The sequence below is a fragment of the Neodiprion fabricii genome, chromosome 5, assembly GCF_021155785.1.
Source record: "Neodiprion fabricii isolate iyNeoFabr1 chromosome 5, iyNeoFabr1.1, whole genome shotgun sequence".
NCBI classification, from domain to species: Eukaryota; Metazoa; Arthropoda; class Insecta; order Hymenoptera; family Diprionidae; genus Neodiprion; species Neodiprion fabricii.
In genome coordinates this window covers 1-15,848 of record NC_060243.1, presented here as the reverse complement: position 1 = coordinate 15,848, position 15,848 = coordinate 1, and positions in this window count along the sequence as shown.

The window sequence follows — 15,848 nt, the reverse complement described above, 5'->3', positions numbered from 1 at the left end:
AGTCCTCGGTGTAGCGTTCCGATTTTACTGCAACTGGCAGCTCGAAGTAAAAACGGAACGCAGTATGCAGTCGACTGCGTGACGTCACGATCGGCAGTACTGGAAGTATATTTCGAAATACACCCGGAATACACCCATACTCAGATTGATTGCTGAAATCAACCAAGAGTGGGCGCCACCGTAGTTATCAGCTGGGACGTAACACTGATCGGAATCTCGAAAATGAGGTCAGTATGTTTTTGACCGTCAACGCGACTATACACTCGTTACAATATCCAGACAGTTAATTGACGACGAGGATATATCCAGTGATTGAGTGTGCACAGTGTACGCGTGTGTATATGTGTATGTGCAGTACACTTTTTCGACACAATCTAAAATCTAATTCCCGAATCTTCCGGAACGCTCTGTAGAGGTCCCACGATTGAGAAGTGCAGGCGTCGGTGTTGCGGCGATACGTTCAGGGTGTTCACATAACCCAGGGACGCCGTCCGCCGAGGCGTCCGACTGGACGTCGGTACGGTACCTGGTGGAAATTTCCAGATGCTAGACACTGGAATCGTTCTCACAGCTACAGTTAGACTCACATCGGTAGTTTGGGTCATCAATTACCGACAAAGTATTGAAATACACCGGACAGAAAAAAACAGAAGAGAGGACAGTGAAGCATATAAGCGCGGAAGAAAGAATCCGGCGGGGAACGCGCACATTCAGATCGTGCAGGGTCCAAACGGCGATACAGGAGGAAAGGGCCACGCCTGCTAATAGGGCCAAGACCATCGACCACCCTAGGCAAGGAGCCTTCAGCTACGCAGAGGCGGCCAAGGCTAAGGTACAGACGAGGACCCCGCCGTCGCATACCACACCCGTGGCCACCGCTATTGCGACGGCCAGCGGAGGAAGAAAGAGAACCAAAACACAAGCGGTAGGGCAAATCCCCGAGCAAGAAGGAAGTAAGAAGGGACAGCGAAGGGGATTCGCGGTAATGGTCAGGGTCGAGGGGGAGGGGTACGAAAGAACCCTGGAGAGAATCAAAAGGGACGTTCCACCACCGGAAGGCGGGGGCCTGCGGAGCATCAGAAGGAGTAGGGACGGGTCCCTCCTGATGGTATGCGAGGAGATGCCAATGGCCAAGAAAATGGCGGACTTGGTGGCCACAAAGCTAGGAGAGGGGGCCGACGTCAAGATACTGGGCGACAGGGTAATAATCAAGATTCGCGGGCTGGACGCACTAGTGCAGGCGGAAGACATCCGAACCGCACTCATCAATGAGATACCCACGGAAAAGGACGACAGCGACCAGATAGAAGTTATAAGGATTATCACCTACCCGTGGAATGAGAAAGCCGCCATCGTGAAAATCAGTCGGCGCACCTTACAGGCCTTGAATGGGAGAGCCAACATGAGAATAGGCTGGACCATGGCCAGAATCATTGTAGGCCCGCAAGGGGTACGATGCCGTAACTGCAATAGATACGGGCACAAGGAGGAGGTGTGCCGTGGCCCTGGAGGGCAGGGACAGCGCGGAAACCTGGCAAAAGGGACAGAGCGCAATAGGATCCCACAGGGAATTTCCCCGCGGGGGACGTGCCAAGAGGTCGCGGAGTTTGACAGTCTGGTAGAGCAGGGGACCACCCCAGTGTCGAATAGTACCAGGAACGAGGTGTCTCCAACCGGCACCGGGCTGCAACAACAACAACCCGGAACAGAAAATGGCGGTGAGTCTTAACTGCCTACAAATCAATCTCAACAACTCGAGGGCTGCGGCCGATCTACTGGCACAGACTACCACAGACCAGCGGACAGACCTAGTCATAATTAGCGAACCTGCTAAAACAGGCAGAGGCTTGGGCAGGTGGTATAGTAGTAATGACGGGAAAGCCAGCGTCGTTATTATAAATAAAAACCTGTCCGCAAAAAAGCCGGTGGCGGGCAGGGCATATGTGGTGGTCGAAGTAGACAGAATAGTAATTGTAAGCTGTTACCTCGCACCAAATGAAAAATGGAGGGATTACGGAAGACAGGTGGCCGAAATAGAAGACACACTGCGAGCCATACTTCACGAGGGTCCGACCAATAGAAAGAGACGTGGGGTCATCCTGGCTGGAGACCTGAACTCCAAATCAAGGGTATGGACTGACAGGACCGACCGGTGAGGCAGGAGGATTGAAGAGCTAATAGATGCGCTGGACATGGTGTGTCTGAACTTGAACGGAGAGCATACCTTCGAGCGAAGGGGATGGTCCGCGGTGTTAGACGTCACTATAGCAACTCCGGACGTGGCAAGCCGAATATCAGGTTGGACGGTCCTAGAGGTAGAAACCCTTAGTGATCACAGGGCAATATGCTTCCGACTTCAAGGCAGGGAGGAAGCGACAGGGCAAAGGCCAGCAATACAGGAGGATGGCACCCGTAAATGGATCCTCAAGAAACTCAATGAGGCCAAGCTGAAGCGGTGTGCGAAAGAAGTGAAAACGCCACGCAAGGGAGACCCCGAGGACATGGCGGAGGAGCTTACAAGGTCCATACAAGGATTATGTGACAGGGTCATGCCAAGGCGGCGTCACGGCGGCGGAAGGAAGACCGTCTATTGGTGGAACGAGGAGATCGCGGCAGGCAGACAAAGATGTATGAAAACAAGAAGGTCCCTGCAAAGGGAACGAAAGAGAAGGGCACGTATGGGGGTACAGGTCCCCGAAGATCAGGAGGACAAGCTCAGGGAGGAGCGACGGGCACTTCGCAAGCTCATAAGAGCAAGCAAAGGCAGAGCTTGGGATGACCTCATACGAACCATCGACGACGACGTATGGGGGAAGCCGTACAGAATCGTTACGGGGAAACTGAGTAACGCCAACGCGGGACCTTCGAGTATGGAGGAAGCGATGGAGGTATACGCCACGCTGTTCCCAGCGGGTCCGACTCTGGCGCCGAGCGGCGAGGACGAAGGACGACACGAAGACCAGCGAGAATCAGACACAGCCGACGGTGGACCTCTAGGGTATGCCGAAATAGACAGGGCAGTAAGGAGAACCAGGACGGGTAAGGCGCCGGGACCCGATGGCATCTACCCCGAAGTGGTAAAAAGGATTTACAGGGTGAACCCGACCCCACTGGGTGAAACGATAAAGAGGTGTCTCGAGCGAAGATACTTTCCGAAGATCTGGAAAGAAGCAGAGCTGATCCTTATACCGAAGGGTACGAGCAAAACCGACGGCGAAGGAGGAGAAAAGAAAAAGCAGGGATACAGGCCGATCAGCCTCCTGAGTGTCCTGGGCAAAACGCTGGAAAGAGTGGTGGATGCTAAAATAAAAGACCACCTGAAAAATAGAGGCTTCCTCAGCAAGAATCAATACGGCTTCCGCGAAGGCCTCTCGACGATTGACGCAGTGGACCGTGTGACGACGGCCATCAAACAAAAAACTGAGAGGAAAGGCTGGGGTAGCTGGGGTATGCATAGACATTAAAAATGCGTTTGGATCCATCCCCTGGCCGGAGATAATGGAGGCAGCGGCAACGGCTGAGCTCCCGAATGACCTAACAGGGATCCTCAGATCATACCTACAAGATAGACACATCCAGATTAGGGCTGGGGGGAAGAGCGTCAAGGCGCAATTGACAAGAGGCATCCCCCAAGGCTCGATACTGGGGCCAACCCTCTGGAACCTGGCTTACAATAAAATGCTATCACAAACGTATAACACAGAAATGGAGATCACCTGTTACGCGGACGATACCTTGATCCTGGTAGAGGGACGGACAGGAGAGGAGACCGCAGAGAGGGCTTCCCGCGCAGCAGCTGAGGTCATTGAACAGATCGAAACGCTAGGACTTCAGATCGCGGTTGAAAAAACAGAGGTGGTCTTCTTTACAAAGAAAAGAGCTCCACCACCAGAAACAGTGCAAATCAGAGGAAAGGAGATCCATGCTGCCAAAAGCATGAAATACCTAGGCATCATCCTAGACCGAAAACTGAACTACTCGGAGCACCTGGACATGGCGTCGGCCAAGGCCATAAGAGTGATGAATAGCATCGGGAGGCTTATGCCCAATATCGGGGGACCGAAACAGGCGAGACGAAAGCTACTCGCTCGCGTCGGCGAGTCCATTATAATGTACGGGGCTCAAGATTTGAATCTGGGGTGACGAGGCCAGAAAGGAGACGCGAGCCAGGAAGCTCAGGGTAGTTCAAAGGGCATGCGCACTGAGGGTTGCGTCGGCGTACCGAACGGCACCCAATGAGGCTCTTACCGTCATCGCAGGTATACAACCTCTGGAGATAACGGCGCAGAAATGGAGGCGGCAGTGGACCAAGGGAGGAGCAAGACGGGAGATGGAAACCTACCAAACCCCGAAGCAGAGAAAAGAGGCGATGAAAAGAGAGGCGGAGGAGGCGACGTCCTGGGCGAGACAGGAGTGGTGCACCAGGTGGAGGGACCACCGCAACACTAGTAACTGGGCCAGGAGACTTATCAAAGACCCGAATAAATGGTTGGACAGGACGCATGGGGAAATAAACTACCATCTGACGCAGATGCTCACCGGACATGGGACGTTCAACGAATACCTTCACAGATTCCGGAAACGGACAGCGGCAGGATGCGGCTACTGTACTGCGACCTCAGACAGCGTCGAGCACACAATATTTAGTTGCCAAAAATGGAACGCAGTGAGAGGTCAATCCTGGAAGAGGAGGACTGGAGAACCACTTAGCCCGGACTACATCGTCGAGGAGTTGCTCTCCAGCGAGAAAAGGTGGAAGGAGATCGCGGCAATAGTCTACGAAATCATTTCAACGAAAGATAAGGACGACAGAAACAATGGCTTCTGACAAAAGAAGACCATCTTGTAAGTCTTGAATGATTCCTACTCGCTTATATCAGGCATCGTAGTTATTGACGCGTGTTATCATCGTTACTTACTTCCATTCCTATTTATCTATCTATTTACTCTATTTATCTATCCTATTTATTCTATCTATCTATTCTGACTATACACACGTAATTCATGTATTAGTTTAAACTATATACTAATTTACTTATCTTACTTTTTACACACTGACTATCCTTCTACTCTATTTATCTATTTATTTATCTCCATTTACACCTTGTCTATTGACAAGTTTTAAACATCGTAACGTCCTTCCATGTCTATTTTAAACTATACACTAATTTACCTATCTTACTTTTTACACACTGACTATCCTTTCACTCTATTTATCTATTTATTTTATCTACATTTACACCTTGTCTATTGACAAGTTTTAAACATCGTTACGTCCTTCCATGTTTATTTTAAACTATATATTGATTTACCTATTTTACTTTTACACACTGACTATCCTTTTTACTCTATTTATCTATTTATTTATCTACATTTACACCTTGTCTATTGACAAGTTTTATACATCGTAACGTCCTTCCATGTCTATTTTAAACTATTTATTGATTTACCTATTTTACTTTTTACACACTAACTATTTATTTACTCTATTTATTTATTCTATTCTTTCTATCCAATCTACTTCTTCCATTTACTCTATTTATTTATCCTGGTACATGGAAGGTTGGGGCGGGTTGGGACGGGTTGGGACGGGTTGGGACGGGTTGGGACGGGTTGGGACGGGTTGGGACGGGTTGCGGCGGGTTGAGGCGGGTTGCGGCGGGTCGCGGCGGGTCGCGGCGGGTCGCGGCGGGTTGCGGCGGGTTGCGGCGGGTCTTGGCGGGTCGCGGCGGTCCCCCGATATTGTCACAGTTTGGACATTTTCGCTCATACGAACGATCGCAACATGCTCGTGCCGAGCCACTGTTACAGCTCCACTATGTAAATTATAGTAAATGTAGAAATAGCTTACGTCACATGTACTGTCCTGAAAACTTTCGTTCACATATCCGATCTTCGAAGATATGCTTCCAAAAGAGCTTCTTTCCTAGGTTCGAGGTGTCAGAGAAAGTCCAAACAGCTAGCCACCTCTCGTAGATTTGAGAAAAATGATACATTGCATTGCATTCGTTATGGATACTCATATCGATCATCCTAAATTCTCAATCCGCGTCCGTGAATATTCTTTGTGCTTACACCAATCACAGTTGATTAGATGTGGTTCGTGTTTTACTGTTAGATGTAGACTTTTACTGTCCACAACTTAATTGTCGCTGAGATGTACAGCATTCTAAAGAAATATCTTGTAGAACAGATAATAAATATGCATTCACCTACATCGACTCTCACCTGTTATGCAGGGATATGTGTATATATCGTTCAATGTCAAGCTCTGGCGAACCTTATTCCAAGCTTATACCGAGAGTCTAACGTGGAAGTCGGATTACAAGCAGCGCGGTACCGTCAGCTTCAACACAAGCACAACCCTTACCGAACAGAGCGTAGTAGACAAGTGCTGCGGACGAGAACTTGTGCATATGTGGCGCTAGCAGTGCCACGTGGCAAGAAATAATTGATAATTACACAGATATTAGTCACAATTGCCACTTCTCGCCATAAGAATAAACTGATCATACCAAGGGTTATACACCACATGAAAGTTCTATAAAATTGAAATTGAGAGAATATTACAACGATGACATTATGACGACAGTAAATATTGTATACATGCAACCCTGAGCGACAACCGGTAGACTTCAAGAGAAGTCGGTGGCTGCAAAGAAAAAGTCGGAATCACTTAAGAAGCAGCCGAAATCACAAAACGTGACAATCCAAATTCTCGGATTCAAGCATGCAGCTTTGGTTGTCACGATCGAGCTTATACGCCACCTGGCGGTGACGCCTAGAGGCAGACAAATAAAGATGGCTGCAGGCTGAACACGACAAAAGCGTCCTCCACATTTATTAAATGGCGCAGTCTGGACTAGACACTACTAGTGATTTCGAAGACGCCTCAGACGTCACGGTAAATCTAGAAGAATCGACGAACGAGAATCGCTCAGTCGATGAAGCACTTGCTGGAAGAAAAAGTGACGAAGGAAACATGGCACAGCACTCGGGCAACCTGAAGCCGCCAGAACCTCTCTCATTTAGTGGGAATATTTCAGAAAACTGGAAGAAGTGGTTCAAAAAGTTCGGTATATACCTGCTAAACACGGAATCGAATAACAAAGCCGCTGAAGTGAAAATAGCCATCTTGCTTCACGCCATCGGAGAAGAGGCACAAGAAAAATACGACACGTTCGAGCTCAGTGTAGCGGACGCGAAGAACTACGACAAAGTCGTGAAAGCATTCGAAAACTTTTGTGTGCCAAAGAAGAATGAAAGTGTGTGCCGACATGTGTTTTTCCAAGGAAACCAAAAACCGGATGAATCGTTCGAAGGTTTCTTGACGGACCTGAAAAAGTTGAGTCAAGATTGTTCGTTTGGGGCCTTGAAAGATAGCCTGATCAAAGATCGCATCATCAGTGGCATAAGAAACGCACAGCTAAAGGATCGGCTCCTCCGAGAAGAAGAAAACCTGAGTTTCGAGAGGTGTACGCAGTTGTGTAGAGCAGCCGAGCTAGCCAATCAGTGAATTGAGACATTAAAAACGACCGAGAAAATGGATGTCGTCCAAACAAAACAAAAAGAAAAACAACAACCGTCCAGTAGAGGACGCAACCAGCCGCGTGGCAACAGAGGCAGAGGGCAGCAGACACAACAGCAGCAGTAGCAACAGCAGAGTAGCAGCGAAGGCCAGCCATCCAGACGACAACAAAACTATACGCAGCAGCAGAACAACGGACAGCCAAATCAGCAGCAGCAGAATCAATCGTCCTGTGAACGATGCGGGTATCGACATCAAGCGAATAGATGTCCAGCCTTCAATAAGCAATGCAAAGCGCGCAATAGGTACAATCACTTCGCGCAGGTATGTGTAAGCCGTCAAAAGATAGACGCGGTAACCGAAGATTCAACGAGGTGCGAAGTTGAAGGTAAGACTGAAAATCTTGTATTCTACGTAGTTGATTGCGAAAAAAACGACACCTATCATGCGGTTACCGAGCATTGTAAAGTCAAAACTGTTAACTCGAGTAGCGAATATAAGTTCAAATAAGGCTCAGGGAACAAAGGGTTTAATTCAGGAAAATAAAGACTTGTTCGAAGGCATCGGCTAAGTCAGGTACGTTTACGATTTCAAAATGAAACCAGGATATATAGGGAACATCGAACCTTGCACGAAGGTACCTTTTGAAGTATTAGAGGCTTATCGATCTGAACTTGAGGGTATTGAACGTCACAAAATTATCAGGCAAATAGACGAGCCAACAGAGTTCGAGAATCCGGATGTACTTGTGGAAAAACCGGATAATTCGCTCCAAATTTGCTTAGACCGTCAGTACCTGAACTCGTGCCTGCTCGGAGAACATTACAAATTGCCGCCTTTCGAAGAAATAGCTTTGGAGATGACAAACGCGAAGATTTTTACAGTTCTGGAAGTTGGGTTTTCTTTCCCTAGGGGTTTTTTCCAGGGTTTTTCTATTCCGATTTTTTTTTTCTAGAGTTTTTTCCTTGGGTTTTCCCTGGATTTGCTTCCCTACGGTTTTTTTCCCCTAGAGTTTTTCATCTAGGGTTTTTTCCTCGGGGTTTTCTTCACGAGGGTTTTTTTTTGTTGGGTTTTTTCCCTCAGGTTTTTTCCCTCAGGTTTTTTTCCCAGGGTTTTCTCCTGTAGGGTTAGATATCCTAGAGTTTTTCATATTCTAGGGTTTCTCAGCTAGGGTTTTATTCTGAGGTTCTCTATTCTCCAGGGATTTTTTCCTAGGGTTTTTCACAAGGTTTTTTTCCCAGTTCCTTGTCGTCCTGCTTGTGAGCGAAGCGGAAGTGACGTATCCGTATTACCGTGACGGGATTGTTGGGGATTGTTGGGGATTGTTGCGGATTGTTGGGGATTGTTGGGGATTGTTGGGGATTGTTGGGGATTGTTGGGGATTGTTGGGGATTGTTGGGGATTGTTGGGGATTGTTGAGGATTGTTGTTGGGGATTGTTGTTGGGGATTGTTGGGGATTGTTGGGGATTGTTGGGAATTGTTGGGGATTGTTGGGGATTGTTGTTGGGGATTGTTGTTGGGGATTGTTGTTGGGGATTGTTGTTGGGGACTGTTGTTGGGGATTGTTGTTGGGGATTGTTGTTGGAGATTGTTGTTGGGAATTGTTGTTGGGGAATGTTGTTAGGGATTGTTGTTGGGGATTGTTGGTGGGGATTGTTGTTGGGGATTGTTGTTGCGGATTGTTGTTGGGGATTGTTGTTGGGGATTGTTGTTGGGGATTGTTGTTGGGGAATGTTGTTGGGGATTGTTGTTGGGGATTGTTGTTGGGGATTGTTGTTGGGGATTGTTGTCGGGGATTGTTGTCGGGGATTGTTGTTGGGGATTGTTGTTGGGGATTGTTGTTGGGGATTGTTGTTGGGGATTGTTGTTGGGGATTGTTGTTGGGGATCGTTGTTGGGGATCGTTGTTGGGGATCGTTGTTGGGGATCGTTGTTGGGGATCGTTGTTGGGGATCGTTGTTGGGGATCGTTGTTGGGGATCGTTGTTGGGGATCGTTGTTGGGGATCGTTGTTGGGGATCGTTGTTGGGGATCGTTGTTGGGGATTGTTGTTGGGGATTGTTGTTGGGGATTGTTGTTGGGGATTGTTGTTGGGAATTGTTGTTGGGGATTGTTGTTGGGGATTGTTGTTGGGGATTGTTGTTGGGGATTGTTGGGGATTGTTGTTGGGGATTGTTGTTGGGGATTGTTGTTGGGGATTGTTGTTGGGGATTGTTGGGGATTGTTGGGGATTGTTGGGAATTGTTGGGGATTGTTGGGGATTGTTGTTGGGGATTGTTGTTGGGGATTGTTGTTGGGGATTGTTGTTGGGGTTTGTTGTTGGGGACTGTTGTTGGGGATTGTTGTTGGGGATTGTTGTTGGAGATTGTTGTTGGGGATTGTTGTTGGGGATTGTTGTTGTGGATTGTTGTTGGGGATTGTTGTTGAGGATTGTTGTTGGGGATTGTTGTTGGGGATTGTTGTTGGGGATTGTTGTTAGGGAATGTTGTCGGGGATTGTTGTTGGGGATTGTTGTTGGGGATTGTTGTTGGGGATTGTTGTTGGGGATTGTTGTTGGGGATTGTTGGGGATTGTTGGGGATTGTTGGGAATTGTTGGGGATTGTTGGGGATTGTTGTTGGGGATTGTTGTTGGGGATTGTTGTTGGGGATTGTTGTTGGGGTTTGTTGTTGGGGACTGTTGTTGGGGATTGTTGTTGGGGATTGTTGTTGGAGATTGTTGTTGGGGATTGTTGTTGGGGATTGTTGTTGGGGATTGTTGTTGGGGATCGTTGTTGGGGATCGTTGTTGGGGATCGTTGTTGGGGATCGTTGTTGGGGATCGTTGTTGGGGATCGTTGTTGGGGATCGTTGTTGGGGATCGTTGTTGGGGATCGTTGTTGGGGATCGTTGTTGGGGATCGTTGTTGGGGATCGTTGTTGGGGATCGTTGTTGGGAATCGTTGTTGGGGATTGTTGTTGGGGATCGTTGTTGGGGATCGTTGTTGGGGATCGTTGTTGGGGATCGTTGTTGGGGATCGTTGTTGGGGATTGTTGTTGTTTGTTGTTGGGGACTGTTGTTGGGGATTGTTGTTGGGGATTGTTGTTGGAGATTGTTGTTGGGGATTGTTGTTGGGGATTGTTGTTGGGGATTGTTGGGGATTGTTGGGGATTGTTGGGGATCGTTGGGGATTGTTGTGGATCGTTGGGGATTGTTGGGGATCGTTGTAGATCGTGGGGATCGTTGGGGATTGTTGGGGATTGTTGGAGATAGTTGGGGATCGTTGGGGATTGTTGGGGATCGTTGGGGATTGTCGGGGATTGTCGGGGATTGTCGGGGATTGTCGGGGATTGTGGGGATTGTTGGGGATTGTCGGGGATTGTCGGGGATTGTCGGGGATTGTTGGGGATTGTTGGGGATTGTTGGGGATTGTTGGGGATTGTTGGGGATTGTTAGGGATTGTTGGGGATTGTTGGAGATAGTTGGGGATCGTTGGGGATGTTGGGGATCGTTGGGGATTGTTGGGGATTGTCGGGGATTGTCGGGGATTGTCGGGGATTGTCGGGGATTGTTGGGGATTGTCGGGGATTGTCGGGGATTGTCGGGGATTGTTGGGGATTGTTGGGATTGTTGGGATTGTTGGGGATTGTTGGGGATTGTCGGGGATTGTCGGGGATTGTTGTTGGGGATTGTTGTTGGAGATTGTTGTTGGGGATTGTTGTTGGGGATTGTTGGGGATTGTTGGGGATTGTTGTTGGGATTGTTGGGGATTGTTGGGGATTGTTGGGGATTGTTGGGGATTGTTGGGATTGTTGGGGATTATTGGGGATTGTTGGGGATTGTTGGGGATCGTTGGGGATCGTTGGGGATCGTTGGGGATCGTTGGGGATCGTTGGGGATCGTTGGGGATCGTTGGGGATCGTTGGGGATAGTTGGGGATAGTTGGGGATTGTTGGGGATTGTCGGGGATTGTTGGGGATTGTTGGGGATTGTTGGGGATTGTTGGGGATTGTTGGGGATTGTTAGGATTGTTGGGGATTGTTGGGGATTGTTGGGGATTGTTGGGGATTGTTGGGGATTGTTGGGGATTGTTGGGGATTGTTGGGATTGTTGGTGGATTGTTGGGATTGTTGGGGATTGTGGGGATTGTTGGGGATTGTTGGGGATTGTTGGGGATTGTTGGGGATTGTTGGGGATTGTTGGGGATTGTTGGGGATTGTGGGGATTGTTGGGGATGTGATTGGGGATTGTTGGGGATTGTTGGGGATGTTGGGGATTGTTGGGGATTGTCGGGATTGTCGGGGATTGTCGGGGATTGTCGGGGATTGTTGGGGATTGTTGGGATTGTTGGGGATTGTTGGGGATTGTTGGGATTGTTGGGGATTGTTGGGGATTGTTGGGATTGTTGGGGATTGATTGGGGATTGTTGGTGATTGTTGGGGATCGTTGGATCGTTGGGATCGTTGGGGATCGTTGGGACGTGGATTGTTGGGATTGTTGGGGATTGTTGGGATGTTGGGGATTGTTAGGGGATTGTTGGGGATTGTTGGATTGTTGGGGATTGTTGGGGATTGTTGGGGATTGTTGGGATTGTTGGGGATTGTTGGGGATTGTTGGGGATTGTTGGGGATTGTTGGGATTGTTGGGGATTGTTGGGGATGTGGATGTTGGGGATGTGGGGATTGTTGGGATTGTTGGGATTGTGGGGATTGTTGGGATGTTGGGATTGTTGGGATCGTGTTGGGGATCGTTGGACGTGGATTGATTGGGATTGTTGGGGATTGTCGGGATTGTCGGGATTGTTGGGGATTGTTGGGGATTGTTGGGGATTGTTGGGGATTGTTGGGGATTGTTGGGATTGTTGGGGATTGATTGGGGATTTGTTGGGGATCGTTGGGGATCGTTGGGGATCGTTGGGGATCGTTGGGGATCGTTGGGGATCGTTGGGGATCGTTGGGGATCGTTGGGGATTGTTGGGGATTGTCGGGATTGTTGGGGATTGTTGGGGATTGTTGGGATTGTGGGGATTGTGGGGATTGTTGGGATTGTTGATGTGGAATTGTTGGGGATTGTTGGAGATTGTTGGGGATCGTTGGGGATCGTTGGGGATCGTTGGGGATCGTTGGGGATCGTTGGGGATAGTTGGGGATTGTTGGGGATTGTCGGGGATTGTGGCTGTGGGGATTGTTGGGGATTGTTGGGATTGTTGGGGATTGTTGGGGATTGTTGGGGATTGTTGGGATTATTGGGGATTGTTGGGATTGTTGGGGATCGTTGGGGATCGTTGGGGATCGTTGGGGATCGTGGGACGTTGGGGATCGTTGGGGATCGTTGGGGATCGTTGGGGATTGATTGGGGATTGTTGGGGATTGTTGGGATTGTTGGGGATTGTTGGGATTGTTGGGATGTGGATTGTTGGGGATTGTTGGGATTGTTGGAGTGGGATTGTTGGGGATTGTTGGGGATTGTTGGGGATGTTGGGGATTGTTGGGGATCGTTGGGGATCGTTGGGGATCGTTGGGGATCGTTGGGAATCGTTAGGGGATCGTTGAGGGATCGTTGGGATCGTTGGGGATCGTTGGGGATTGTTGGGGATTGTTGGGGATTGTGGGGGATTGTTGGGGATTGTTGGGGATTGCGGGGGATCGCGGGGGATTGCGGGGGATTGCGGGGATTGCGGGGGATTGCAAGGGATCGCGGGGGATTGCGGGGGATTCCGGGGATGCAACGGATTGCGGGGGATCGCAGGGGATTGCGGGGATTGCAAGGGATTGCGGGGATTGCGGGGGATTGCGGGGGACCGCGGGGATTGTGGGGGATCGCGGGATGGGGATTGCGGGGGATTGCGGGGCGATTGCGGGGACTGCGGGGGATTGCGGGGATCGCGGGGGATTGCGGCGGGTCGCGGCGGGTCGCGGCGGGTCGCGGCGAATCGAGGCAAATCGCGGCGGGTCGCGGCGGGTCGCGGCAAATCGCGGCGGGTCGCGGCGGGTCGCGGCGGGTCGCGGCGAGTCGCGGCGAATCGAGGCAAATCGCGGCGGGTCGCGGCGGGTCGCGGCGGTCGCGGCGGGTCGCGGCGGGTCGCGGCGGGTCGCGGCGGGTCGCGGCGGGTCGCGGCAAATCGAGGCAAATCGCGGCGGGTCGCGGCGGGTCGCGGCGGGTCGCGGCGAATCGAGGCAAATCGCGGCGGGTCGCGGCAAATCGCGGCGGGTCGCGGCGGGTCGCGGCGGGTCGCGGCGAATCGAGGCAAATCGCGGGCGGGGTCGCGGCGCAAATCGCGGCGGGTCGCGGCGGGTCGCGGCGAATCGAGGCAAATCGCGGCGGGTCGCGGCGGGTCGGGCGGCGGTCGCGGCGAATCGAGGCAAATCGCGGGGCGCGGGGGCGGGCGCAAATCGCGGCGGGTCGCGGCGGGTCGCGGCGGGTCGCGGGCGGTCGCGGCGAATCGAGGCAAATCGCGGCGGGTCGCGGCGGGTCGCGGCGGGTCGCGGCGGGTCGCGGCGGGTCGCGGCGGGTCGCGGCGAATCGAGGCAAATCGCGGCGGGTCGCGGCGGGTCGCGGCAAATCGCGGCGGGTCGCGGCGGGTCGCGGCGGGTCGCGGCGAATCGAGGCAAATCGCGGCGGGTCGCGGCGGGTCGCGGCAAATCGCGGCGGGTCGCGGCGGGTCGCGGCGGGTCGCGGCGAGTCGCGGCGAATCGAGGCAAATCGCGGGCGGTCGCGGCGGGTCGCGGCGGGTCGCGGCGGGTCGCGGCGGGTCGCGGCGGGTCGCGGCGGGTCGCGGGTCGCGGCAAATCGAGGCAAATCGCGGCGGGTCGCGGCGGGTCGCGGCGGGTCGCGCGCGAATCGAGGCAAATCGCGGCGGGTCGCGGCGGGTCGCGGCGGGTCGCGGCGGGTCGCGGCGGGTCGCGGCGAATCGAGGCAAATCGCGGCGGGTCGCGGCGGGTCGCGGCAAATCGCGGCGGGTCGCGGCGGGTCGCGGCGGGTCGCGGCGAATCGAGGCAAATCGCGGCGGGTCGCGGCGGGTCGCGGCAAATCGCGGCGGGTCGCGGCGGGTCGCGGCGGGTCGGCGAGTCGCGGCGAATCGAGGCAAATCGCGGCGGGTCGCGGCGGGGTCGCGGCGGGTCGCGGCGGGTCGCGGCGGGTCGCGGCGGGTCGCGGGGGTCGCGGCAAATCGAGGCAAATCGCGGCGGGTCGCGGCGGGTCGCGGCGGGTCGCGGCGAATCGAGGCAAATCGCGGCGGGTCGCGGCAAATCGCGGCGGGTCGCGGCGGGTCGCGGCGGGTCGCGGCGAATCGAGGCAAATCGCGGCGGGTCGCGGCGGGTCGCGGCAAATCGCGGCGGGTCGCGGCGGGTCGCGGCGAATCGAGGCAAATCGCGGCGGGTCGCGGGGGTCGCGGCGGGTCGCGGCGAATCGAGGCAAATCGCGGCGGGTCGCGGCGGGTCGCGGCAAATCGCGGCGGGTCGCGGCGGGTCGCGGGGGTCGCGGCGGGTCGCGGCGAATCGAGGCAAATCGCGGCGGGTCGCGGCGGTCGGCGGGTCGCGGCGGGTCGCGGGCGGGTCGCGGCGAATCGAGGCAAATCGCGGCGGGTCGCGGCGGGTCGCGGCAAATCGCGGCGGGTCGCGGCGGGTCGCGGCGGGTCGCGGCGAATCGAGGCAAATCGCGGCGGGTCGCGGCGAATCGCGGCGGGTCGCGGCGGGTCGCGGCGAATCGAGGCAAATCGCGGCGGGTCGCGGCGGGTTATGTAATGTTATGTAATGTTAGGTTAGGTTAGGTTAGGTTAGGTTAGGTTAGGTAGGTTAGGTTAGGTTAGGTTAGGTTAGGTTAGGTTAGGTTAGGTTAGGTTAGTTAGGTTAGGTTAGGTTAGGTTAGGTTAGGTTAGGTTAGGTTAGGTTAGGTTAGGTTAGGTTAGGTTAGGTTAGGTTAGGTTAGGTTAGGTTAGGTTAGGTTAGGTTAGGTTAGGTTAGGTTAGGTTAGGTTAGGTTAGGTTAGGTTAGGTTAGGTTAGGTTAGGTTAGGTTAGGTTAGGGTTAGGTTAGGTTAGGTTAGGTTAGGTTAGGTTAGGTTAGGTTAGGTTAGGTTAGGTTAGGTTAGGTTAGGTTAGGTTAGGTTAGGTTAGGTTAGGTTAGGTTAGGTTAGGTTAGGTTAGTAGGTTAGGTTAGGTTAGGTTAGGTTAGGTTAGGTTAGGTTAGGTTAGGTTAGGTTAGGTTAGGTTAGGTTAGGTTAGGTTAGGTTAGGTTAGGTTAGGTTAGGTTAGGTTAGGTTAGGTTAGGTTAGGTTAGGTTAGGTTAGGTTAGGTTAGGTTAGGTTAGGTTAGGTTAGGTTCGGTTAGGTTAGGTGTAGGTTGGTAGG